The sequence below is a fragment of the Felis catus genome, chromosome C1 (assembly GCF_018350175.1).
Source record: "Felis catus isolate Fca126 chromosome C1, F.catus_Fca126_mat1.0, whole genome shotgun sequence".
Lineage (NCBI taxonomy): Eukaryota > Metazoa > Chordata > Mammalia > Carnivora > Felidae > Felis > Felis catus.
The window spans coordinates 199364996-199390643 of NC_058375.1; the positions used below are offsets into that span (position 1 = coordinate 199364996).

At 40.2% G+C, this 25648-nt stretch overlaps 2 long non-coding RNA genes across 2 annotated transcripts; one reads left to right on the forward strand and one right to left on the reverse strand.

Moving 5' to 3' along the window:
* Positions 1-1214: 1214 nt before the first annotated feature.
* On the reverse strand, positions 1215-6997 carry LOC123379415. The gene is made up of 2 exons (XR_006583796.1): positions 6821-6997; positions 1215-1492 (listed from the first exon to the last, which is right to left on the reverse strand). It is a non-coding gene; the product is annotated as an uncharacterized LOC123379415 (long non-coding RNA).
* Positions 6998-16343: 9346 nt separating this feature from the next.
* Positions 16344-23507, forward strand: LOC123379416. The gene is made up of 4 exons (XR_006583797.1): positions 16344-16823; positions 18843-18973; positions 20343-20485; positions 23224-23507. It is a non-coding gene; the product is annotated as an uncharacterized LOC123379416 (long non-coding RNA).
* The last annotated feature ends 2141 nt before the right edge of the window (positions 23508-25648 follow it).

Consider the following 25648-nt stretch of genomic DNA (forward strand, 5'->3'; position numbering starts at 1 on the left):
GGAGCAAGGAATCTGTGCTAGTTAACCAAACTGATAGGATATCTCCTAAATTCAAAGAAGCCTAAGTGTTGTGCCTTTTTCTTTGTTATTGGACAATGCTTTCTTGTCCTTTACCACTGAAGGAATGTCCTGGCATTCCTCAAAACATTGGACCGTAAAAATATCACCGATGTACCATGAATTTTTCTAAGGTTTATCTAATTTCCAATTCACATATGACTTACCAGAACATCCAGAGCATTTGCCACTTCATGCTCACTAGTTTGATTAATATGATGTCATTTGCCAGTGGACCAACATGATGTTCTGTGCAGTGTCCCTTTAGAATCTATTGTCATAGCGAGCAGGAGGATTAACAAAGACCTAGGGCAAGACTCAGAATGTGCACTGCTCTCCATCCAAGTGCTTGCAGAGTGTTTTTGATCCTCTTTTCTGATAATGATTTAAAAAAAAAAATCATTTTCCAGGTCAGATTTGTTCTCATAGCAACACCACATGCAACACAGCAGCTGTGAATAAAGTTACCACTTGGTCAATTTTGTGGTAGTTCACTATCATTTGCTGCGATCAACCTGATTTTTGTAGGAGCCATACCAGTGAATTAAATGAGAATATAATGGGGTCCATCTTTTAAGACTTTTGAGGATGGCACAAATTTCAACTATTCTAACTGGGCTATAGATGGCTTTAAATTGGTCTTTTGTTACTGAACTCAGGTCCTTGGACCCACAATGGTTGAAACAAGGCTAGACTCAAGATGTAAAGGTGCAGGCAAGGCTTCATTCGGGCAACACCTGCAGCTGAAGGAAAATACAGCCACGACAAAGGTGTGAGACTGGCTCCCAGAACAGCATCCAGGGGAAGTTTTAAAGGACCCAAGGTGGGCAGGACTCTAAGCAGGGAGATGTTGGGAAATACAGGAAATTGGGCATGTAGGTGCAGTTGACAGAGCAGGCTTCTTTGTACATCCTATGCTTCATTTGTATATTAAGTCTCCACCTCTGGGTGTGATTTTTAGCATTATAATTAGGAGGAAAGGTGGTTAAAGGTTAACTTTTGTGGCCATTATGTCTCAGACTAATTTGAGCCAGCCTTGGCTTGCTCCTTGGTCTGTCCTCCACTCTGCAAGAAAAGTGTTAAGAGCCAGCAGAGAGTGTCTCGTGCACAGGGGCTGAGTTCCCAAGGTCCCTGACTGCGTCAGCTGAATGCAGGGGTAGTTTCAGAAATTTATTTGGCTTTTCCAACCACCATGGCTTAGGAGATTCCAAAAGGATTTTACTACAGAATTGTCACCATGGCTGTGATAAAAGTTGCAGAACTTAGAAAAGAGAAATAGTCTGCTCTGAACTTTAGTTCCTCTTGCTGCATGATCCTGACCTGTGTTTCACTAGATGGCTGTCCTTCATGGCACACCACTGGGTTATGCAGGAGAGCATTGATATTTTCCACCTCTGTACTCCATTAACAGCAGCAACTTGCCCCTACTCAGTCTCTATAAAGAGAAAGATACCATAGTAAATGACTCAGCTCTCCACTTCTTGGTTCCCCACCCCCCCACACACACACCTTTTTGGACTCTGAAAGTCATACGTTAGCAAGATAAACTTCCCAGCGGCATGATTAAGATCAGCGAATCTGTCCAAAGCAAAGCACAAAAAGGGTACAAGAGTCCTCATCAAATATCTTGAAAGAAGTCCCAGCTATTATTTGTTTCTTGTCCTTGGATATCCCTGAGGCTGCCTATTGTGTCCTTACTTCAAAACACCCAGTGGGATGCCAGAGCCGTGCTTCCCTGCACTTGCAGGCTGTGTACATCTTTTCCCAACTCTGCAGCCAGTGACATCACCACTGGTAATTTGAAATCAGCCAAAGGTAAGAAGTATTTACACCATGGAAACAAATCCCAGTTTTTTTTCTCCGTTAGAGAGCTAATTGTTACCATTTCCCAGTACACTACTGACACCTTTTGTTTGTCAAGTATGAATACGTTTTGACTCCTTGTAACCAAAAATTCATTGACGAGAATCATAGTCCAAGACCACAGAAAGACGTGGAGGAATCTTAAATATTTATTACTACGGAAAAGAAGCCAATCTGAAAAGGCTACATACAATATGAGTCAAATTATATGACATTGTGGAAAAGACAAAACTGACGTGGAGAACAAAGGCAAAAGAAATACAGAAAAAATAAAACTTCCTTACAATTTATAGCCTATTGACGAGTACTTGAGACCAGGCAGAGTGACCTTCCTCCAGGACCTCAACTGTGAATGTGAATGCTTTGCTGGAGGCAAAAGGACCTCCAGGATCCTCTAAGTCTTTAACATATAAAAAATCTCTTTGGAAACTTCGTTTATCTCTACCCTGCCCTCCACAAGATACACTGTCAGCAATCATCCTCCAAGCATATGGCCCACTGATACACATCTGAAGGGTCTCATGACTGAGGGTTTACTAGGTAGTAGTAAATGACCTGATCCTTACAGCAGCTAGGTCCTCAAGGTCCTTGCTTCTAAATTCCTTAGAGACTTACTCTATCCCTAACCCCCTCCTAACTTGAACTATACAATCAGCCACTCCTCACAAACCCAGTGCAGCTATTTCTGCCGACAGTCCTGTTCCCGTGCTTTAATAAAACCACCCTTATTACACTGAAGAATTCTTTCTTGGCTGTTTGCTCCCAGACCCCAACATTTCACATCAAAACTATGGAGACAGTCAAAAGATCAGTAGTTGCTGGAGAGTAGGGTTGGTGGATATGAACAGGAGGACACCGAAGATTTGTAGGGCAGCGAAAATACTCAGTATGATATTATAGTGATGGATGCATGTCATTATACATTTGTCCAAACTCACAGAATGTGCAATGCCAAGAGAGTACTCTAATGTGAACTGTGGATTTTAGGTGATTATGATTTTCAATGTAGGTTCATCAATTATTGAAAGAGAACTTCAACTACCACCATTTTGACCTTAGTCTAATAGACTCCAATTGATTAAATTCTTCCTTCCAGCTTATCTCTTAACTCAGGCAAAACACCCTAGGGGCAAAGCATCCTCTGGTGGGAACTGGAGTAAAAAGGACTGCCCTGAGCCAGCAAGACCCCACCCATGATTGCCTCCAAGACAATGATTTGACCTTCACCGCCCATCTGCACATACCCACCCACCTTTGCCCCCCATTTTCCTTATATAAATCTGAAGGAATTTGGGGCATTTTAGAGACTGTCTTTGCGACATCCACTGTCTTCCCAGTGTTGCTTTTGTTGAAATACATTCCTTTCTTGTTTCACCACCACTGGTTTCTCTGCCTTTGGATTCTGTCAGCTGCTAGTGGCCAAATCTGGTCTCTTTGGGACCCTGGGAGTGAGGTGCTCTTGCACTCCTGCACCTAGACTATATTGTGATAAATGTACCATTCTGGCAAGAGCTGTTTATAATGGGAGAGGATGTGCATATGAGGGACCATAAGGCAAGCTGAGAGCCAAGCACAAGCTAGCACAACCCCACCCCACCCACAACCAAGGTGAGATATGTGTGATATTCCTCAGGCACTCCCGGCTGCCCAAGAACAAAGAAAAGGACAGAAAACAGTTAAACTGAGAGTCTCCATCAGTTTACAAATACCACATTGATAGCCTAATCTCCAGGAACTCCCTACTATTTTAATGATAGTGCTTCCTAGAGGGAAAAACAATCTTAGCTTGATAAAGCTAGGCTTCCAGTAATCTACAAATCCTCTTTAGCATACAGAAATCCCTTTAGAAACTTTGTTAATTTTGCTCCTCCTCCCCTGCCCACAGTATATAAGCAGTCACTCTAACACTACCCCAGTGCAGGTCTTTCTGCCATTGGGTTCGTCCCCATGCTTTAATGAAATCATATTTTTGCATCAAAGACATCTTCAAGAATTCTTTCTTGGCCATTGGCTCCAAACCTCACCATCACCCCAAAAACCCGATTAAGGCGTATATGGGAAATCTCTGTACCTTCCACTGAGTTTTGCTATGAACCTGTAACAACTCTAAAAAATAAAGTCATTAAAAAATTCAGCAAATACCCTAAATAAGAAAAAAAAAAAAAAAAGAATAAAAGTTGCAGTTTTCACTTGGCCAAGTTGCTTTCTCTGTGATTCCCAGTTCCTCCTGCAAAATGGAAAGTATGATACTGCCCTGTTTACAGACAATAATGATTTTATGAGAACGTTTTTAAACTACAAGGAATTTTACAAGCATTTCATGACAGGGATCAACGGCTGTATTTCTGAAACATTTTATTTTTCCTGTGCTAACTCAAGTGCCCAACAGACGAGTTCCTCTGAGCTTCTCCCACAAAAAAAACAAAACCAAACCCCCATGAAGGCATTAGCAAGAAATGTAAGATTTATGTGTAATTTCACAGCAGAGGTGGAGGAATTTTACCCCGTATGTTACTTAGCCAAGGATTTAGCAATATTTTCCCCAAACTTGTTAGGTTGGGCCACTGAATGTGTTTGTCTTCCTTCTGGAAACTTGCTGCTCCCAGGACCTATGTCTGCCCCTCACCTCCCTTCATATTATGTAAATTACTTCCCTCTTTGAGAATCTTGGGACAAACAGGAAGCTTTTGGGGGCCTTGCTTCTGGCATCTGTTTAACAAATCTGTCTTTTCCTACAAAGGAATTCTCTTGCAAGCTGCAAAGAAAAGAGCATATATTCCAGGTACTATATATTCCCCTAAGAAAATATTTCTATCCTGACATTTATATTAAATCTGTCCCTGTAAGTGGAATGAATGGAAGAAAAATACAAGATGTCTATGGGCTTCTCAAGCCTCGGGGTTCAGCCACTCCGTGCTAGGATGGCTGAGGTTGTAGATACAGAAAACATTTTCACCTCTTCCCGGAGGGCATCTCCTCTACCCCAGCCCCCCTTGCAATCTGGAGATTCTGTAGTTCTTGCAGAAGTGGAGAAGAAGTGGAGAATCAGTATGGTTTTACTGGTTCCTCACAGGAGCCCAGGGACATACAGGTGAAAGGGCGGGCCTACGCCAGCCGACTCCATCTTGTTCTGTGTCCTTCACCTCGACCACACCTCCTCCCCTCCAGTAAACCCTCCCTCATCTGCCGGACCCTTCCCCAGGACCCCTCCCCAGCCAATCGGCTGAGGTCATAGCCATTACCTCACCAACTGCCCCCAGGCCCCAATAAAACCTTTGTCCTTTTGAAACTCGCTCTCTTTCCCTGGTATCTCACCGCTGAGTCGGTGCAGGTAGGGGATTGAGCTCGAGCTAGCTCGAATAAAGGCTCTTTGCTTTTGCATCGGACTCGACTCCCTAGTGGTCTTTGGGGATCACGAATTCTGGGCATAACACAGGTGCCTGGGAGAACAGGCGTAAAGCCCATTCTGGTTCTCAGTTACCCCAAATCTGGATGCCTGACTCTGTGCTTGTTTCCTTTACCCCACGATATTGTCCGTGAGGGCTACACTGGGCTGGATCACCCCTCCTCTCAGGCTCCCTGCCCCCAGGAAGGGGAGAAGGAACTGGGAAAGTAGGTAAGCCCAGCCAGCAGGAATACTTACGAATTCCTAGGAAACTAGAGGGACTTCCTGCCTTATTTCTTGGTCTCAGTTTCTGGAAGACCAGGATAGAGTTTGCCTCATTGATATACTCTATTTTGAGATACCTGTCCTTTCCACAATAGAAATAAAGCTGGTTGTTTCTCTCTCTGCAGAGTCCTGGCACTCTTTTGTTTTCTGTTCGGTTCATGAATAGGTAGCCTGCACCACCTGGACATTAGTGGGTAGAATTTAACCAAGGCCTTAAGCTTTTTCTCTGCATCCTCTGGGGGGCACTGGGTTTTCCCGTCTTTGGGAATTCTTCTTGTGGGGAACTTGCCTGGAGCTGGGGCCACTGAATGATAAGAAGTCACTTTAGTTTCCGGAGTTTGAAGTGGACCGTCCTTGCGCAAACTCCCTTTTTGATTTACTTGTAAACTGAAAGCAGCCAAATCTCTCCCTTTCTTCCTCATTCTAAATTATCTTTACCGATAGTAACGTTTTGGCAAATTTCTTATCTAGCTTGCTTTCATCTCTTAGCCATCTGAGCTTCCTCGGAAAACTCTTACTGTAAATTGTTCCTGAAACTCCTCACAGCAATCTGGATTGTCTCTCTGACTTTGTCCCAGAGCATCTTGTTTGAATCCATTCTGGCACAGTTTCTCCAGTCCTGGTACCTGGGCTGAGACCTTGTCTCCCCTGTAACTATGTGGTCAGAACGGATATGCCAGCCCTGGCAAATCCCTGTCTTCCTGACTATCCATATTCTCAGGTACTTGTTTGAGGTCGCTGGAGACATTCGTGGCCTTGAAACCTTGAGTAGTTCTGAATGCCAGGCCTTGAAATTTATGTTTCATCCCCAAATCTCTTCCCCGCCACCAGTCCTTAGCACTGGGTGCCTTAAAAATACTCTATTTCCTAGGGGTGCCTGGCCCGCTCAGTCAGTGGAACATGGGACTCTTGATCTCAGGGTTGTGAGTTCAAGCCCCAGGTTGGGTGAGGAGATTACTTAAAAATTTTTAAAACCTTTAAAGAACATGCTTATATTTTCTAGTAATATGTAGCTTTCACTTGATAGACCCCTGCTGCATAGTCCTAGTTCAGCTGCTGAAGGACAGAAAATCCCCTGATTTAGCCTGTTATTCTCTACCTTAGGCCTCTGATCTTCCTTGAGATGCACCCCCCTTTTCTACAAAACATCCATGGACACTGGGTTAACCATCAATTTCTAGCCTGCTACTTCATGGGGTTGTTTCTTGGACTTAAGCTTGACCCATTCACCTGATGCTGTATTCATCTGCTTCCCAGTTGAACAGGTATAAACGTGAAGCTTCATCATTCCCCCAAGACTAGATTGCCAATCTCATTATAGTTTCCACATTCTCTTGTGGAATTTGGAAGGGTGTGCCAAGAACTGACAATCTCCTTGAACTCTGCATTGAAGAGCTTAGAGTTCAGCTGAAGGGGGAATGTTCCCAGCTCAGTTCTTTGAAAATATCAGGACTCATGAAATAGAGAAGCCAAGAATTCTATGACAGACACAAAAACACTCAGTGCCAGCCTTAGCTTTGCCACTAATTAAATGAGGTAACTAAAAACAAGTCACTTAAACTTTTGGTGCTTCATTTTCCTTATATATCAAAAGGGAAATAATAATAACTAGATTTGTTGTGGGACAAGATTCAATAATGGGAAAGAGCTTTGAAAAATATGAAACTGTACCAGGGTAAGGTAATTTTATTATTATATAGCCTAAGATGCTTTGGTCTTCCAATTTCAGTTGAAATTAAACAATTGAACATGAAATATCAATTTCATAAAGGGAATATAGCAGAATGAACAGTAGTAAAAAGATCAATTTAATCTAGACTTCATGTTTTTATTATATGAAATCATTTTAAAAGAAATGGTATTTTTACTCATAATTTCGGTTTAAGAAAGAAAATATATTGGAACACTCGCAAAGAATTGGGCCATTAATTTTATTAGATTTGACATCATTTAAATATGCTTCTAGTAAAGGTTATGTTTGTTTCATGCTACAGAAATGGTAAACTCAAATGATAACACCGTATAAGCAAAATTAAAAGGGCCTTTATCTTTTTTTTCTTTAAGTTTACTTATTTATTTTGAGAGAGAGAGAGAGAGAGAGAGATCGCGCGCAGGTGAGGGGGAGGGGTAGAGAGAGAGGGAGAGAGGGAATCTCAAAAAGCTCTACACTGTCAGCAGGGAATCTGATGACCTCAAACTCATGAACTGAACCATAAGATCATGACTTGAAACACTTAACCAACTGAGACACCCAGGTGCCCCTAAAAGGGTCCTTATATTATGTGTAAAAAGAAAAAAAAAAAAAGAGGGGGATGTTTCATGAAAAATATTAATATCGTAAATAGATCTTATTTTTTGCTTCTGGATTATCATGTTGCAGCAAGTAATTTTTTTCACTTACAATTCATTATGATCCAAGATTTTAGGTTCAGAGTAAAATTTGTATCATTAGAAATTTTGGCAGAATTTTTAACCTCTTGGCCCTCCTAGTCGTTGCTGTCCATTTGCAAGGTAATATTCAAGGTGATTCAGCAACCCCTCTGCTTGCTTAAGAAGATTTGAATTCCATTCACAATCACGAGGGTGAACAATCACAGGACAAAGAAACCCCCAAACAATCTTTTATTTTCAGACAGCCTTCCCATCTTAATGCCTTATATCCCTGAATCAGAACACCTCCTTGGAGCAGACTGGACATATTGTGCTATACTTGGGCTTTTCTATCAGGCAGGTCCATTTTTCCAAATGGAATTTAAAGTAGTTTCCAAATCTGATGTCAAGAGCACTAATCTTTTTTGAAAAAAAAAAAAAAAAAAGCACTGATCTTTAGAGTGAGGTGAGTAAAAAATATATATATACTTAGTCCCCTCTCTGGGTATTAGTAGGTATGTATTTGGCATGCTATTGCTAATAAGGTTTTTTCCCCAAGTGTTTATATTTGCAGTTCTCCTTGATTTGTAAACATGTGTTTTCTATCGTCAGGAAAATCTTTTCTCTACACATTTAGACTCAATACCGGGGGACTTGAATTTTACTGACCAAAGATTAGTTGGAGAAAAGAAATAAATGTATTAATATTTTTACATGTGTGAGTGTCCACAGAAAAGAAATGAAATGCAAAGTAGTTAGACTTGGGAGTTATATACTTTTCTTAACAAAGGAAGGAGGGTTTTGGCTTCTGGGGCTTGTGGGGAAGTGACCAGGCAATATATGGGAGAACTAGTGGAAGATAAGGGCTATTTTGGGAAGCTTCTTCTATGTAGATTTTCTTGGTGCTGGTTCTCCATCTCTTTTGATGAGTGTTCCTCTTTTCTCCCGGTCCAGGTCAGGGGGTAAATTTATGTCGGTCATTCAGGCAGATAAGGAGCAGGCAGAAGCTCTTCCTGTATTTGTTGATCCTTAATTGCCTTCTACTCGAAATAATCCTTATGCTAACTAAGATTGCTTATTTTGGGGTGGCATATTTGGATCCCTTCACTACCAACATCTATAGTGAGTCATCATCTTTAGCGTTTGTAGTAGACATGCTACTTGGATGATCCACTGTCATTACCAAACCCCTTCTCCCTTGCCTTCTTCCATATAGGGTGGTAAAAGCTAAATATTCTTTTTCCAGGTTCCCTTCCAGCTGGAAGTGGCCACATGATATGATTCGAGGCCAATAAAATATACTAGAAACCATCTCTGACTTTCTTAATAAGAGGGACAGAAATGACTTGTCATCCACCCTTTTGTGGCTACCATCAATGTGGCTATACCATCAGGAGCCACAGCAGGCATCTTTGCAACCATGAGATGCTAAGCTTGAGAGAAAGGCTGAGACAATTGTAGAGGCAACCATCCTGACCTATCATCAAACTTCTAGACCAATATCTAGAAGCTTTTCTCCAGAATTGTTATGAGAAAAATATCTCTCTCTGTGAGTTGGATTTCTCTATTACTTGAAACTAAATGCATTTCATAACCATGAAACCTCCCCCTGAACAAGACAACAATAGTTTGCTTGCAGTTATACACTTCAGTCCTTTTTCACCATTTCCCCTGGTCGGATTAGCCTTAGTTAAATATTGTACATCAACAAATCAGATGTCTGTTTACTTCTGTTGATTGGATTTTTTCTTATTGGAGTTTATCTCTAGAAATTCTTTCTAAAAGGAGTTATAGACAGTGGCCATTGTGAGCCTCGTATGTTTGGGAAAAAAAAAATCTTTATTTTGCTCTCCCACTAAATGAACTGGATGTAGAATTTTCGAATTGAGCTAATTTTCTCTCAGGACTTTGAAATGCTTGCCCCACCATTTTCTAGCTTATATCATTAGCAGTGACAAGTGTGGCCAGGGCACTGCTGCCAGAAGGACCATCTATTCTTCTGTCTTCTATGACTGGCCCTTCAGGAGCAGAGCGGAAATTGTTCCCTCTGGGACAGAAAAAATATGGGAGCCCTGAGTCTGACACTAATTTGATTTTCATCCCTTCATAGTTACATGGTTTTTATTTTTTGTTTGTTTTTGTTTTGTTTTGTTTTCCTTTCTGACAGTCTTTAGACACTTGCTCTTTATCCTTTGGGCTCTGAACTATTTGTACGGTGTGTCTGCAATGTGTCTGTGTGTGGGTCTCTTTACATCAGAGCTCAGGCAGGGGTGGGCCTTTCGGCTCTGGTAAATTATCTTCTCCTGGACTCCCTCCCTCCCCCTACTTACTTTTCTTTCTTCCTTCTCTCTTCTCCCTCCCTCTCCCCTCTCCTTCAATTTCCTCCCTTCATTTCCTCTGCTCTCTCTTTTAGGAATGCTATGGGAACAGTTGAATGTATTCTGTAGTATCAACTTTTCTGTTGGACTTTCTGCCTCTTTCTTCTCCTGAGCTGCATTCTCGGAGAACCTTCTGAGCTCAGTTGGCCCTGTCCCTAAGTCAGCCTTCCATTACTTCCAGCTTGCCTGGATACTGTATTGCAGGGCTCACGTCTTCATTTCTTTTTTTCTTTTTTAAAATTTTTTTAAACATTTAATGTTTATTTATTTTGAGAGAGAGAGAGACAGCACGAGCAGGGGAGGGGCAGAGAGAGAGAGACACAGAATCTGAAGCAGGCTCCAGGCTCTGAGCTGTCAGCACAGAGCCCAACAGAGGGCTCCAACTCACTAGCCGTGAGATCATGACCTGGGCCAAAGTCAGACGCTCAACCGACTGAGCCACCCAGGAGCCCCTTACAGTCTTCGTTTCTGTAATGTCTAGTCATTCCTCACGTAGTTGCTTAGTCTTGTTTTCTCCATTAACTGTTTCCTTTGATGTGGGTTTCCTGTTGAGTTTGATACCTCTATTTTGTAGTTTTTCCGTAAGTGTTCGGGGATTTTGTTTTTTCTTTATATGAATGTATTAAAAATTCTTATTTCTGTCTTGGTGACTCTAGGTTCTGTTTACAGCATCTTGCCCCTGGTGATTATAGGAGGGGATAGGGCATGAAGTCAGACAGGGTACGTGGGGATGGTCTGGACTCAGGGCATTTGTGTCCTCCTTCCTTTCAGAGATCCTAAGTTACCAGGGCATTGGCCTCCTTCTCCAATTCTAGCACCCTATCTGTGTGCCTTGTATAGGAGCATTTCTATAGAAATGCTTTAGAAAATCATATTCATGGTGCAGTTTCGTTGAGGGAGGAGTCAGATTGTCTTGCCTTCTCTCTAGTCCTGTTGTTCTTATGGAGGTCTGTAGAGAACCCGGAGTCTACTCTGATTCTCTCTCCAAACCTAGCTCTCATGCCAAGAGACCTTAAAGGCAGATGTTCACTGGGTTTAGAAAGCAGTTATCAAAGTGTTACCATATCCATACTTTCCACTGCTATTCTAAATAATTAATGAATATCCTGATGATATTTCAATGCCTTGTAAGCTTTTTGCATTTGTTCACTTTGAGCTTGAAACATCTCTGGACTTCCTCTTATTCCTCCAGTCACTTCCTCATGTGCACATTTTCTTCCAATCTTATTCTCGTCCGTATGATTCCATCTGTTTTCTATTACTGGGGACTCTCTGCTCCACAGATGGCATCCTTGTTTTCTAGCATATGATGGAAATACTCTTAAAGACATATTTTCAGTTATCTAAAATAATTCTGGACAGGAAGGTGGGTTGATGCTGTGATTGGTCTTGATTTTCATAGTAATGTTTTCTGGTTGTTACTTACAAATTTGAAAATGAAATTTAAGCCAAATATAAAAATCACATAACCACACTATCCAGAGATGATCAGGATTAGTATCTTGATATTTATCTTTTTTGGGTTTTCTTTTGATATTTGTTGAAACAAAAATGGGATCATTGAAAATGGATTTATCTTTATGTAAAATGAGCATCTAATAAATAGCCAGGGCCATTATCTAAGGGTTTGCATAATGTTTGTTCCATTCATGTGGCATCCTACATACATTTTATAAGACTAAGGGATCCATTTGATGACAAAGAGAGTATGGAATTAAGTACATGACCAATGGACCCACTGGGCACATCGTATCCTGTACCACCCAGAAAGCTAACAACACAGCTAGAATGCCAGCTCAGAGGCAATATCTTGAAATGATGGAACATCATCCTCCAATATATACCCCCAGTATATACTTTATTTAGTGCTTCACAACCTGGGGCAATTTTGCTCCTCTAGACATTTGGCAAAGTCTAGAAATACTTTTGGTTGTCACCACTAGGGGGTTGCTGTTAGCGTTTGTGGATAGAGGCCAGGGATACTGCTATACATGTTACATGTGGACATTACACAGGACAGCCCCTACAACAAAGAATTATCCAGCCCCAAATGTCAATAGTACTAAGGTTGAGAAATTTTGCTTTGATTGATGACCTTTATAGGGTGCTATTTACCTGTAGGTTTGGGACCCATTAGGTAGAAGCAGAAGTGCCCTACTTACCATTGCTACCAGCTATCTGCTTGGGGAGGAACTTCTATTTCCACAATTCTCAGTTTTATGAGTTCAGAGATCCTGGCTCCTAAAAGGAGAACTCTACAGTGAAAATATGCAAGACTCCTATTGGTCTAGAAGCTACAGCTGTTGCCTTTAGGCTCCTTGTACCAAGGAACCATTAGGCACAAAAAGGAGTCACTCTCTTGGCAGGAGTAACCGGCCATAATAATGAGAATGTAGGGCTGTTTTTACCTTACAGGCAGGGAATAATATATTTGGCACCCAGTTATCCACTTGAGCATCTCTTGGTACCTCCTTCCCCTGTTTTGATGTTGAAAGGGCAAGTGCAGCATTTGGGTCCAAAGAAAAGCATGGTTACCACAGTCTCACACCCCTGGCAAGGAGAGTTTGTGTTATACCAGCAGGAAAGACATGGAGGCCAACAGAAGTGCAGCTGAAGGTACACATAATAGAGAAGAGAGGCATTGAGTGTCAGTTGTGGACTGGAGAACAACTGCAGAGGTGAAGGTTATGTTTTGTTCTACTAATCCTCCTCTTATATGTTCCTTCAGGAGAATAGCCTCCATGGAATCCTAGACCTTATGTGAAGAAACAGATCTGAGCACTGAAAAGGATGGACTTTAGTGGATGCTGTGATATACCCAAATCTCCCTTTAGAACTGAAAAAATGTATTCTCCTGTCTGGGAATGCTGCCAGCAGACAGCCCTTAGATTCCAGACATCTTAGAAATTATACAAGCTGAAGAGTGGCCTCTCCCAAGGCTACACTCTTTGCCCAGGCCATGTTCAAAGACTTGTGCAGACGTATGAAGGCCTCATGCTTTTCTCCCAATTTAATGTAACTCCAAATGGCCATGTCAGTTTTAAACTCCTTATGGGTCTGCTGGAGGTTTTCTTGAGGGGGCCTCACAGCCCAACTTTTCTTTCTGCTTAGTTCTTCTTTCTTCTCTTCCCTTAGAGGAGTTGCAATGTCAAGACTACTCCCGAATCTATCGTTTGCATGTCACGTCTATCTCAGACAGCTTCCTGGGGAGCCCTACCTATAACAGATTACAAATTGAAGCAAGGCAGCAGCGGTGGTGATGGAGGCTGCATAGACATTTTGGATGTTTTAAGGAAAGAGAGAGAGTTCATTATCATTTGGGTATAAAAGGAGAGGAAGATGGATGACTTAATCATAACTTCCAGGTTTACTTGGACAACTGGGTAGTCAATGGTGCACTCATCAAGATGAGGAATATAGAAATAGGCGCAGAGTTTGAAGGAGAAAATGACCAATTTCTTGTACATTTTCATCATGTGTATAAAGGAAAATGCAGTAACATAATATATATAAAGTTATTAGGCTGAATCGTATGAAATTGCCATTCTTATAGGTCAAAAATTGTCAAATGCTGGCAATTTCAAATAGATTAACCTAATTATATACTAGCTTCTATCAGAGAAAGTTTACTATTTTTATTAAAACTTATGTAAGCCATGTAAGATTTTATAAAGGTAATATCTGTCAGATTCAAAAGATAATCTTTGGGATAATGATATATAATTTACATTTAAACTTCCAAAGCAAGAATATAAGTCACATGTTATTGCTTTAAGGCACATTAGAGGATCTTGATGAGATTGGGAACTCTGTTTTATATCACTTTTCTTGTGGAAGTTGAGATATAATTGCCATAAATAGACCCAAGAAAGGTCACAGATAACTTAATTTCTATTTTGAAGCTTTCACAAACATACTATCATCTGTCATAAGAGAAAAAAAAATCGAAGACAAATGTGGCACACTATGGCATTTGTTGCCTATCAACGGGTTCATTTCCAGAACACAAAATGTCGACAGTGCCATTTTAGGTGAGGCCAAAACTGAACTCCCAGACAAGCCTCACATCACCTTTATGAGCTGAAAAGTATACTCTTAATATATCATGTTCTATCAAGGTTGTAACGTGCAGTGCTGATGGATACAGACACCCAAATATTAGAGATATAATGGATTCCAAGTGGTGGCTGAAGGTATGGCACTTGAAACAAACTTTGTGCTCACCTGAGAACTTCATTTCCACTCTTTTTGAATAGAGAAGTAATCCATTGGATCTACATTAATCTGATCAAGGAAAGATAAATAATCATAACTAATATTGCATCAAACCACCGACCTGGAGAAAGAGAAAACTAGAATGCATACATACAGATAGAAAAACAACAGCAACCCTCTTTTAAAATATAAGGCATAGGTTCCAGGACAGAGGCAGTGACGTCATTGCAATAGGTAGGTTAGAGAATGTAAGTGGGAAATGTAGTAAGGACTATCAATACACCTATCAATCTGAATGCGCTGGGTTATTCTGAGGCAAAAAAAAAAAAAAAAAAAAAAACCAAAACAGACAAGAAGACAAAACACCCTGAAAATCTTAGTGACTTGAAACCACTAAGTTTATTTCTGGTTCACATTAAATGTCCATGGCAAGTTGGCTGTGGGCTCTGCTCCCCATTGTCCTGACTCCAGGAGCAGCTAAGCTGGGACAAGAAACCACTACCTGGAACACTGTGAGTTACTCAAAGTGAACAGAGAGTGTGATGAATTGCACACTGGCTTTTAAAGCTTATGTCCAGAGTCATATACATCACCTGCTTACTTTCCACTCACACTTTGTTGTCCAAAGCAGGTCCAAAGCCACAAATAACTTCAAGGGGGATGAGAAAGAACAATACTATAACATACCTGGGAGGGAAAAATGAAAATATTTGGTCAACAGCACTAATGACACACTAAGATTGCCGCTTTTCTAGACTGTAGTTGAGACCAAAGGCTTACAGTGTTGGGAGATAAAGTGCCAGGAGTCTTGGATAGAACAGAACAAGGGGATAGAATAATGGTAGGGGCCTGAGGCCAGAATGCGGTGAACCACATAGGCTTTGAAATGGCAGATGCAGGACAGCCTTTTCTAGAGATGCAAGAGGAATTATTTCTCCCTTACAAGAGCTTAATTCCCAGATTTTGTTATCAGCAGAGAGAAGAAAAGCTACTATAGGGCAGTCAGAGGGTTAAAGGGCAAGTCATGACCTGGAAAGTAACTTCTGGAATCCATTTCTCTGTTAATGTCCTTCAGCAGCTTACAGTGTGTGCCAATTTTCATTTGTCACCAACACTGTGCTTTCTGCTTCAGATCATGGCTCTAGGGCCACCTTATTAATTAAGACAGAATTTTAAAATAGCAAAAAAAAAAAAAATTGGGGGGCAAGTTTTAATTACCTACTAAAAGTGCTATTTCTGTATTAATTCCACATTTCCATTGGTTTTTCTAGAGTTTATACATCTGATATGATTTATTAAAATAATTATTCATTCAGCCAATTATCAGCCATGACATTAATTTTTATGGCTTTAATTTATAGGGATAGTAACTGTAACTAAGAAACATGCATGGAAGCAGTTGAGTGAGTATAGATAGATTTTGTGTACAGTAGCCTGCACACATCTGTGGATGCCTGAGACTGCAGATAGTCTTGAACCCTGTATATACTGGGGCTTTTTTCCCTATACACACCTGTGATGAAGTTTAATTTATAAATGAGGCACAGTAAGAGATTAACAATAGCTAATAATAAAATAGAACAATTATAACAATACACTGTAATAAAAGTTTTCTCAAAGTGGTCTCTTTTTTAGAATGTCTCATTATACTGCACTCACCCTTCTCGCGATGACGTGAGGTGATAAAATGCCTACGTGATAAGATGAAGTGAGGTGAATGATGTAGGCATTGTGACTTAGCATTAGTCTACTGTGACCTTCTGACTGTAAGTCAGAAGGAGGATCTTCCGCATGTGGACTGCAGTTGACTGTGGATAACTGAAACCATGGAAAGTAAAACCGTGGATAAGGGGAACCGCTGTAGAGTAAATAATTCTGAGCAAATGGCATCATTCTGCAGATTATCAGCTACTTCTCAGAAGAGTTCACAAAAGAGAAGAGTACTTTTTTCTGTCCTTCAGTTCTAGATTTGATTGCAGGAGTGGAATTTATCCAAAAGCAAAACGACATGGTTGTTAAATCTTACACTATTAGACTTAAGTAAATCCATAATACAGATTGTTAAAAAATGTGGTTACTGGCTATGTTGACCAAGCCCTTGTCACAAAACTATACTGAGAAAGTGAACCGTGCGGTTCTTATATTTTAAAATTGTATGGGCCATTTTAATGCCTCCTTCAAAACTTGAACAGAATGTCAACTCGTCCATTTTATCTTGCAGTTACAAAATCAAATAATGAAGCAGATGGACAATAACGCTTTATTTTAAAGTGAGTGAATGCTTTCATCTTCACAGCTAGTATAGAGAATTTTGTTAATAAAAACAGGAAGGGCATGTGTGAGTGAGCAAGTGAGCAACAGAGAGAGAGAGAGGGAGATGGAGGGAGAGAGAGAGAGAGAGAGAGAGAGAGAGAGAGAGAGAAAGGGAGGGAGGGAGGGACAGAGAGAGAGAGAGAGAGAGAGAGAGAGAGAGAGAGAGAGGTCTTACAGACACTTTTTTTTTTTAATTTTTTTTTTCAACGTTTATTTATTTTTGGGACAGAGAGAGACAGAGCATGAACGGGGGAGGGGCAGAGAGAGAGGGAGACACAGAATCGGAAACAGGCTCCAGGCTCTGAGCCATCAGCCCAGGGCCTGATGCGGGGCTCGAACTCACGGACCGCGAGATCGTGACCTGGCTGAAGTCAGACGCCTAACCGACTGCGCCACCCAGGCACCCCTAGACACTTTGAATTATTCCAGTATCTAGCATAATGCTTTGTACATATAAAATGCTCAGTGATTGCCAAAATGAATTGAGTTAAAGACTGTATACCTAGAATTCTTTAATTCCACCTTAATTGAAAATTAAAATTGAATTAGGAGGTGTAAGTTACAATAATAATGATAGTAATTATTATTATTATTATTATTATTATTATTATTATTTTGGTATCTGTAATATTGGTTATATAAAATGAGTTTTATATGGTTGTATATGTGTCCAATCACGTAGAATTAGAAGTGTTCCTACCTCCTGTATTTTCTGAAAGAATTCATGTGAGATTAGTCTTATTTCTCCCTTAAATGTTAGAAGGAATTCACTAGTGAAGTCATCATGGCCTGGAGTTTCTTTATGGAAAAGACTGTAGTTATGAATTCAGATTTCTTTAACGGATATGTTATTTACACTCACTATTTCTTCTTGGGTCAGTTCTGCTAAGATGTGTCTTCCCGGGAATTTGGTTAGTTGGTTGAAACCTGCACCACCAGGTGCCCCATACTGAGTGAATGAGAAAAGCTGTACCTGCTTTGATTTCATGGGGAGGGAAGAATTCAAAAGCTTAAGGAGATTAGAATATTAAAGCGGTTTGTCATTTAAGACCTACTCACCCGTGCTGGGAGGGGCTGGAGGATATACCCTTCACTTCTGTGAGAAATAAATGTGTGAGGAGAACCCTGGCATCCTGAAAGAGCTCTCATCACTCTTCTCTCTGGGCCAGGCCTTACAGCGCAAGCTGCAGTCACTGATTTGGGGAAACCAAAATGTGTTGGGAATTATTGGATCGTGCGGCAGCTCGGACTTCGGAGCCTCCAAAATTATGAGAAACAAATGGCTGTTGTTTTAGCCGCTCAGTATGGTATTGTTATAGCAGCTCAAGCTCACGATGACAAGGACTGTAGTTGGTTGAAATGGCAGCTGGAGCTCTAGGGGTGTGCTGTGTGATAGGAGCCAGGTCTTAGGCTCTGCGGGGACGGGAGGTCCTGGAGTCCTGCTGGCTCCCAGGACTGGAGGTGAGAACTAACACCCTGAAGCTACTTCTCTCCTGCCTTCCAATCTCTTGCTGACCCCTCCTACGTGCCAAATCTAACTTGAAGTCAGAAGAGTCTAGTAATGTAATCCAGGTATCAGTAAACCGTGGCCTGCAGGCCAAATCTAGCCCCTGGCCTGTTTTTGTAAATAAAGATTAGTTGCAAACTTGTTCATTCGTTTACATATTTTTGGTAGATGCTTTCATGCGATAAGAGAAGAGTTTGGTAGTTGCAACAGAGGCTATATGGCCTCCGATCCTAAAATATATGCTCTCTGCCCCTTTACAAAAATGTTTGCTGGGCATTGACACAGTTCAGGAGGTTTGGTCTCACAGGGCACAGAAGAGGGTGAGAAGGGTGGAGAATAAACCTGGAGGGGCAAACAAGGACTATTCAGCATAAAAAGTAATTTCATATTTTGTCAGTATATATTTGAAATAGGTTCTTAAAAGTAGGACTGCTGAGTCAAAGGATAAATGCCTATGTAATTTTTCTAGAGATCACCGTGTTAACCTTCATAGGGGCTATACCATTTTGCATTGTCTTTGGCAACATGCAAAAGGGCCGGTTTCCCCACAGCCTAAACACCAGAATATATCAAACTTTTGGAGTTTTGCCCATCTAACAGGTAAGTAGTATCACAGCATATGGCTATATTTTACATCTCTGTTACTAATAGTAAAATTGAACATTTTTTTAAATGTGCAAAGGACACTTTAATTTCTTCTCTGAACTACTATTTGTTTTTTTTTTTATTTTTTTTTATTTAAAAAAAAATTTTTTTTTAATGTTTATTTTTGAGACCGAGAGAGACAGAGCATGAACGGGGGAGGGGCAGAGAGAGAGGGAGACACAGAATCGGAAGCAGGCTCCAGGCTCTGAGCCATCAGCCCAGAGCCCGACGCGGGGCTTGAACTCACGGACCGTGAGATCGTGACCTGAGCTGAAGTCGGACGCTTAACCAACTGAGCCACCCAGGAGCCCCATGAACTACTATTTGTTAATGAGGGGAATAAGATTTTTTTTTTCCATTGAAAAAATGTACTTTACAATATATAAAGTGCATTGAATATGTGTGTGTATATATATATATATATATATATTTATATATATATATATATATACAGGTCAATGAAACTTTTAAGCAAAGTAAATATTCTCAGGTAATCGACTAGATCAAGTTATAAACATTCTTAGCATCTCTGAAGACTTCCTCTTTCCCTCTTGGCCATTACCCCTCCTAAAGACAGTCACTATTCTGTCATAAATTAGCTTGAATTTTAGTTTTCTATAGACAAAATTGTACAGCATATGCTCTTTGTCTGGTTTCTTTCACTCATCACTCTATCTATATTGTTGGTGAAGCAGTAGTTTGTTTTTTTATTGCAATATGATCATCTCTTTTAGAAATATGTAATTCATTTATTCATTGTAAGTTATAAGTATTCCCATTTTTTTTTTTTTTGCAATTAAGAATAACACTGCTATAAACATTCATGCCCATGTATTTTGGTGCATCTATGTATACATGTCTGTCAGGTATATACCTAGCAGTGAACTTGTGGGTCAGAAGTATAGCTATGTTCAACCTCAGTGAATACTGATGAAAGCTTTCCCAAGGTGATCATGTTAAGTTTTGCCCCCTCAGCAATATCTTAGAGAACTACTTGCTCCACATTCTTGCCAGAACTTGGTACTGTCAGAATTTTAAGTTTAGGCCTATAAATCAGATATCCCTCTGTAGCCTCTAGTTTATACAATTCACCCAAACCACTACAGATGGATTTTAGGTCTACGCATGCTTCGACAATATTTACTGAGAAGGGATTTATGGTCCACACCAAAATAAGTAATGCCTTTCCTTGTAATTCAGTAAATTATCTATCATCTATCTACATTTACAACCATATCTCTATAGTCACTATTTATTTCTAGCTATGTCTGTACATGAACTAGTATCATTTTTATACTTTTTATTTGCTCCAAATTCCTTATAGTTGCAGAACTGAGGCTCTCAGCTCTTAGAGGACACCACTGGTTCTCTCCATGGGCAGTTCACATCATAGCAGCTTACTTCTTCAAGACCAGCAGAAGAAGAATGTCTCTTTTTTTTCAGTCTGCTAAGACAGGACCGTAAAAGGTAGCATAATCATGGGAGTAACATCCCATTACTTTGACCATAAAGTGTAACTAAATCAAGGGAGTGACATCCACCCCTTTGCCATATTCACTTGATCAGAAGCAAGTCACTGGTTCTACCTGCACTCAAGGGGAGGGAATTACTCAAGGGCATGATTCACTGGAGTATGTCCACCACAGTGCAAGTTTCCTAATATATATACAACATGCTTGAAGTCAGTAGGGGATGAGCAGCCAAGAGTGTTGCTCAAACTGCAAAAAATTAAAAAAAAATTTTTTTTTTTTTAAGAATTGTCCTCTGGACACCAACAGATCCTTAAAAAATTTTTTTTAAGTTTAATTTTGAGAGAGAGAGAGACAGAGAGAGAGAGAGAGAGAGAGAGAGAATGACAGAGTGTGAGTGGGGGAGGGTAGAGAGGGAGGGAGACACAGAATCTGAGGCTCCAGGTTCTGAGCTGTCAGCACAGAGCCTGACTTGGGGCTCAAACTCACGAACTGTGAGATCATGACCTGAGCCAAAGTCGGGCACTTAACTGACAGAGCTACCCAGGCATCCCTTATTTATTTATTTATTTATTTATTTATTTATTTATTTATCTATCTATCTATCTATCTATCTATCTATTTATTTTGAGAGAGACAGAGACAGCATGAGTGAGAGAAGGGCATAGAGAGAGGGAGATAGAGAATCCCAAGCAGGCTCTATGCTGCCAGCACAGAGCCTGACACAGGGCTTGAGTTCATGAAACTGTGAGATCACAACCTGAGCTGAAACCAAGAGTCAGATGCTTAACCAACTGAGCCACCCAGATGCCCCTCAAACTGTAAAATTAATATAAATTAAGAATGGATGATCAGGATCCTGAATACAATCCACTTAGTTAAAAGTTACAAATTCACATCCATTTTCTATACATGAGCCAGTTTCTGACCCTAAACTTATCAACTGAAGAAGGAGGAAGCCTGTAACACAATGACAAGTCATTCCTCCACAGGAATTATAGCCACTCACTTGTATAACAAAATTCTGGGGAAAAGGAAATACACAAATGGTTTGAGAAATGTTAGATGTCAGGTCTGAATTGACATTGATAACTAGAGACATAGAGCATCATCGTTAATCCTACATTAAACTGAAGGCATATGGAGGCCAGATAATTAATAGGGTTCTAGCATAGGTCCAGTTCATAGTAGTTGGTTCACTGAGTTCACTGACTCACAAAGTGATTGTTTACTTGGTCCCCGGATATATAATTGGAATGGAGACACTTGGTTGTTAATGGTTCATTAGATTGCAGAATAAGAGTTATTCTACTGGGAAGGCCAAGAGGAAATTTCTAAAAATCATCCCCCCACCCCATACATACACTGTGAAATATAGTAAGTGAAAAGAACAATATTGCATCCCAGTGGGAATAGTGTAAGACCTAAAGAGTGCAGAGGCCATAGTCCCACCATATCTCAATTTAATTCACTATTTTGGACCCCTGAGAGCCCCAGATGGATCCTGGAGGATGATAGTAGACTACTACAAACTCAACTGGGCAGTAGCACTAATTGCAGTTGCTTTTCCAAGACGGATGTCTTTGTTAGAGAAGATTACCATAGCTACAGGTACATGGCAGGCAGTCATTAATTTGGCTAATTTATCTTTTTTTTTCTTAGCCAGAAAGGAGGATCAGAAACAGTTTATATTCATATGGGATAAACACTTATGATCTTGGCCCATTATTAGGTTAATTTTCATACCCTTCGTATGGTTGGATATTGTCTGGAGGCACCTGGACAGTTCATACATCTATATAACATCAGTTTGGTCATTATATTGATGACCTCATATTAATTGGACCAGATGAGCGCAAAGTGGCAAGATAAGTACACTGGAAACCTAGGTGAGACACGTGCTCCAGAGAGTCGGAGATAAGCACTATGGAGGTTCAAGGACCCGTAACATCAGCTAAATTGTTAGAGGTTCATTGGTTTGAGGCATCCTAAGACAGCCCCTCCAAAAAGCATAAATTATTGTGTCTTCACATTTTTCATCACTAGAAAAAACACAGTGCTTGGTGGCTTTTTGGGGACTCCTAAATCAATATGTTCTACAGTTGGGAATATTGCTCTGCCAGCTTTGAGGGGAACCCACATCAGGTAAAGTCTGTCCAGTAGGTCCATATGCAGCAGACCTGCGGTACAGGAGCACCTGTGCTAGGGTAGCCGTGAAGTTAATGATGAAAGGAGAATCATGGTTCATAAACTTGCGGTTTCACAAGTCCACAGATATAAGGAACCATACTCCCGGAGCTGTACTTAAGCAATTACACTCAAGGAGACTCATCCACATTTGAACATGCTTTAGATAAGGTGATACTAGACATTGATCTGGTGCTACAATAGGTTGAGTTCTACAGGGGCCCTGAGAAATTGTGAGTATACGTTTCATGTGGAAGAGATGAGAATCAATAGGGGCCACAGGGAATACAGTGGCATAGTGGCAGACTGTAAAAGAGCTTTTGTCACCCTACCTTCTGGTATTCTTTCCCTTGTGTAATCCCTTTCCCTTGAATATTGGACTTAATTCCTCACTTCCAGAGAATAGGATATAGCAAAAATGATGGATGTCACTTCCAAGATCACATTATAAAGACCATGACTTCTATCTTGCTTGTACTTTGTCTGGCTCTTATTGATGCTTGCTCGCTCTGATAAGCAAGTTGCCATCTCTTGCAATGTCTTATACAGAAGCTTATGTGAAGAGGAACCAAAAGCAGCCTTCAACAAATGGCCAGCAAGGATGAAGATTTTAGTGGTGCCAATACTCATGTGAGTCAACTTGGAGACCAGTCTTTCCCCAGATGATCCTAGGATGACTGGAAAACAGACAATTCCTTTATGGTAGCCTGTGAGACATCCTGAAACAGGGGACGTCAATAAAAAATGCCAAGATTCCTGACTAAGAGGAATTATGAAATAATAATTGCTGTCTTAACCCAGTAAATTTTGGAGTAATTTGTTATAAAACAATAAATAGCTAATGCAATAGCATATCATTATACAGCTGGAGAGTCATCTTTCCAAGATCCTCCTTCATTTTATAGGAGAGAAAAATGAATCATACTGATCGCTGATAACATATGTTCTTTTAACATGTTTTTTAAGATAAACATGCTTTTGATCACATTGATATTTGTATTATTTTTCTTTAACATAGCACCAAATCTTTCAAGGTGTTTAAATAAATGAGTTAGTGAATTTCAGGATCATAAAGCTGGAAGGGAATTTAGAAATCAGCTCGTGGTATCCACTCATTTTACAAAAGAGGAAACTAAAAATCTACTTTAGAAAATTCCCTTTTGTAATTGCCTTCTACAGTGGTTTATGAGCTATATATGAGAAAACTAGGCTCATAACTTTAGCTCACCTTATTTTTGAAACCCCAAACAGTATAATCCAATTTAACCAACTACTTTATTCACTAGTCTTGACTTTTGGCAATCTCTAAAAAATCAAATCCCCCATTAAAGGATGAAGATTTGCCACTATTGAAGATAGTCAAAGAAATTAGCTTCAGGCTCTGAAAGCAATTTCAAGAGGAGCTCTAAAACTGTTTTAAGCAATGGCAGTACCACTGGAATAAGTGTATACCCTGTCAGGGCAGCTGCTTTGAATGGGATACAGTAATTTGGATCTGTAATTTCTGCTTTGTTTCCTGAAGAGTAGAAACATATATTAAGTGTGTGGAAAATAGTAGCCATCCATCCCACAACAGCTACAACAACCAAGATTTGAATAAAAGATTTCAAATTGTGCTTCAATCTTTCATTCAACAGTCTATACCTATGATTCTGAATGTGACCTCTTTGCATTTTGTAGTTATCAGCTATTTGGGTTTATGATATCCTTTTTAAAAAAAAATGTATTTATTTATATTGAGAGAAGGAGAGAGAGAGAAGGAGAATCCTAAGCAGGCTCCATGTTGTCAGAGCAGAGCCCAACACAGGGCTTGAACTCGCAAACCGTGAGATCATGACCTGAGCCACAGTCAGATGCTTAACCAACTGAACCACCCAGGAGCCCCTGGATTTATGCTATCTTACCATGAGTTCTGTCATTAACTATTGATTTCTTTAACATGTTCTTCAATCCTATTTCTAATAGCAGGACTCGATTTATAATGACGTAGACTCTCATCTCTCAGTTCCAATGCTTTCATCCTTCCATTCAGCTCAGGCTTTCTCCATATTCACGCATCTTAACTGATACTTAAAAGGTAACCGTTAGAGTTTCATGACATAGTTCCTGAACTATAAATACATTTTTATGTTGTTTGCTCACTTTATTGAGTTGTTTGTGGCCACCTGGAACACTAATGTGGAGAAAGATTCCGTGGCTTCATCTGGTCTCAATGGGAAAGAATTCTATATTTTGTTAAGCCTGCCATGATCAAAGAGACAAAGTAACCACATATATATTGATGACCCTTCTTTGGATTACTGCTTTGATTCTTACTGAAAAGAGAATATCTCTAGAGTAGATAAGGCTTTAATAGATTGTTAGCCAATTTTCCCTTAGAAGGAATAAAAGGTTTCCATGTGTGGAATTAGCGCATACAGCCGGTAAGTATTGGGAATACAGGATGTCACTATGAGGGAAAATGAAACAGAATTGGTGCAAAGACTTCCAGACTTCAGTATTTTACCCTGGTTCAGTTTTAATTGCTTTTAAGTGTTTCTTCAATTTGGTATAATTGCCTCTTTTCACCATTCAGAAATATTGCAGAAACCTGAAATATTCATATTATCACTTATGTTTCCAGGACATTGATTTAATCTCAGCCCCATTGTTTTAAGACTGGTTGATTTCCCAAGCTATCATTTGCCTGCAGGAAGGGCAGAATTTATCATGGTCATAGCACATACTGGATAAAATCTTGGTGGAAGTATTTTGCAGTATTCCTGGATATTGAATCAAGAAGCGTTCTTATCATTTTCTATCCGACTCACATCTATGGTCAGTGCCCAGTGTTAGATGCCCAGTCAATGCCCAGTGTTTGGATGCCACTTTCCTGTCACCTGTGTCTGGGATTCAGAGACTGTGAATTTGTCCAGTCAAAATGCTTTTTTTGCCTGAAATAACAACCAGGTTCAAGAAGGTAAGCAATCAGAAA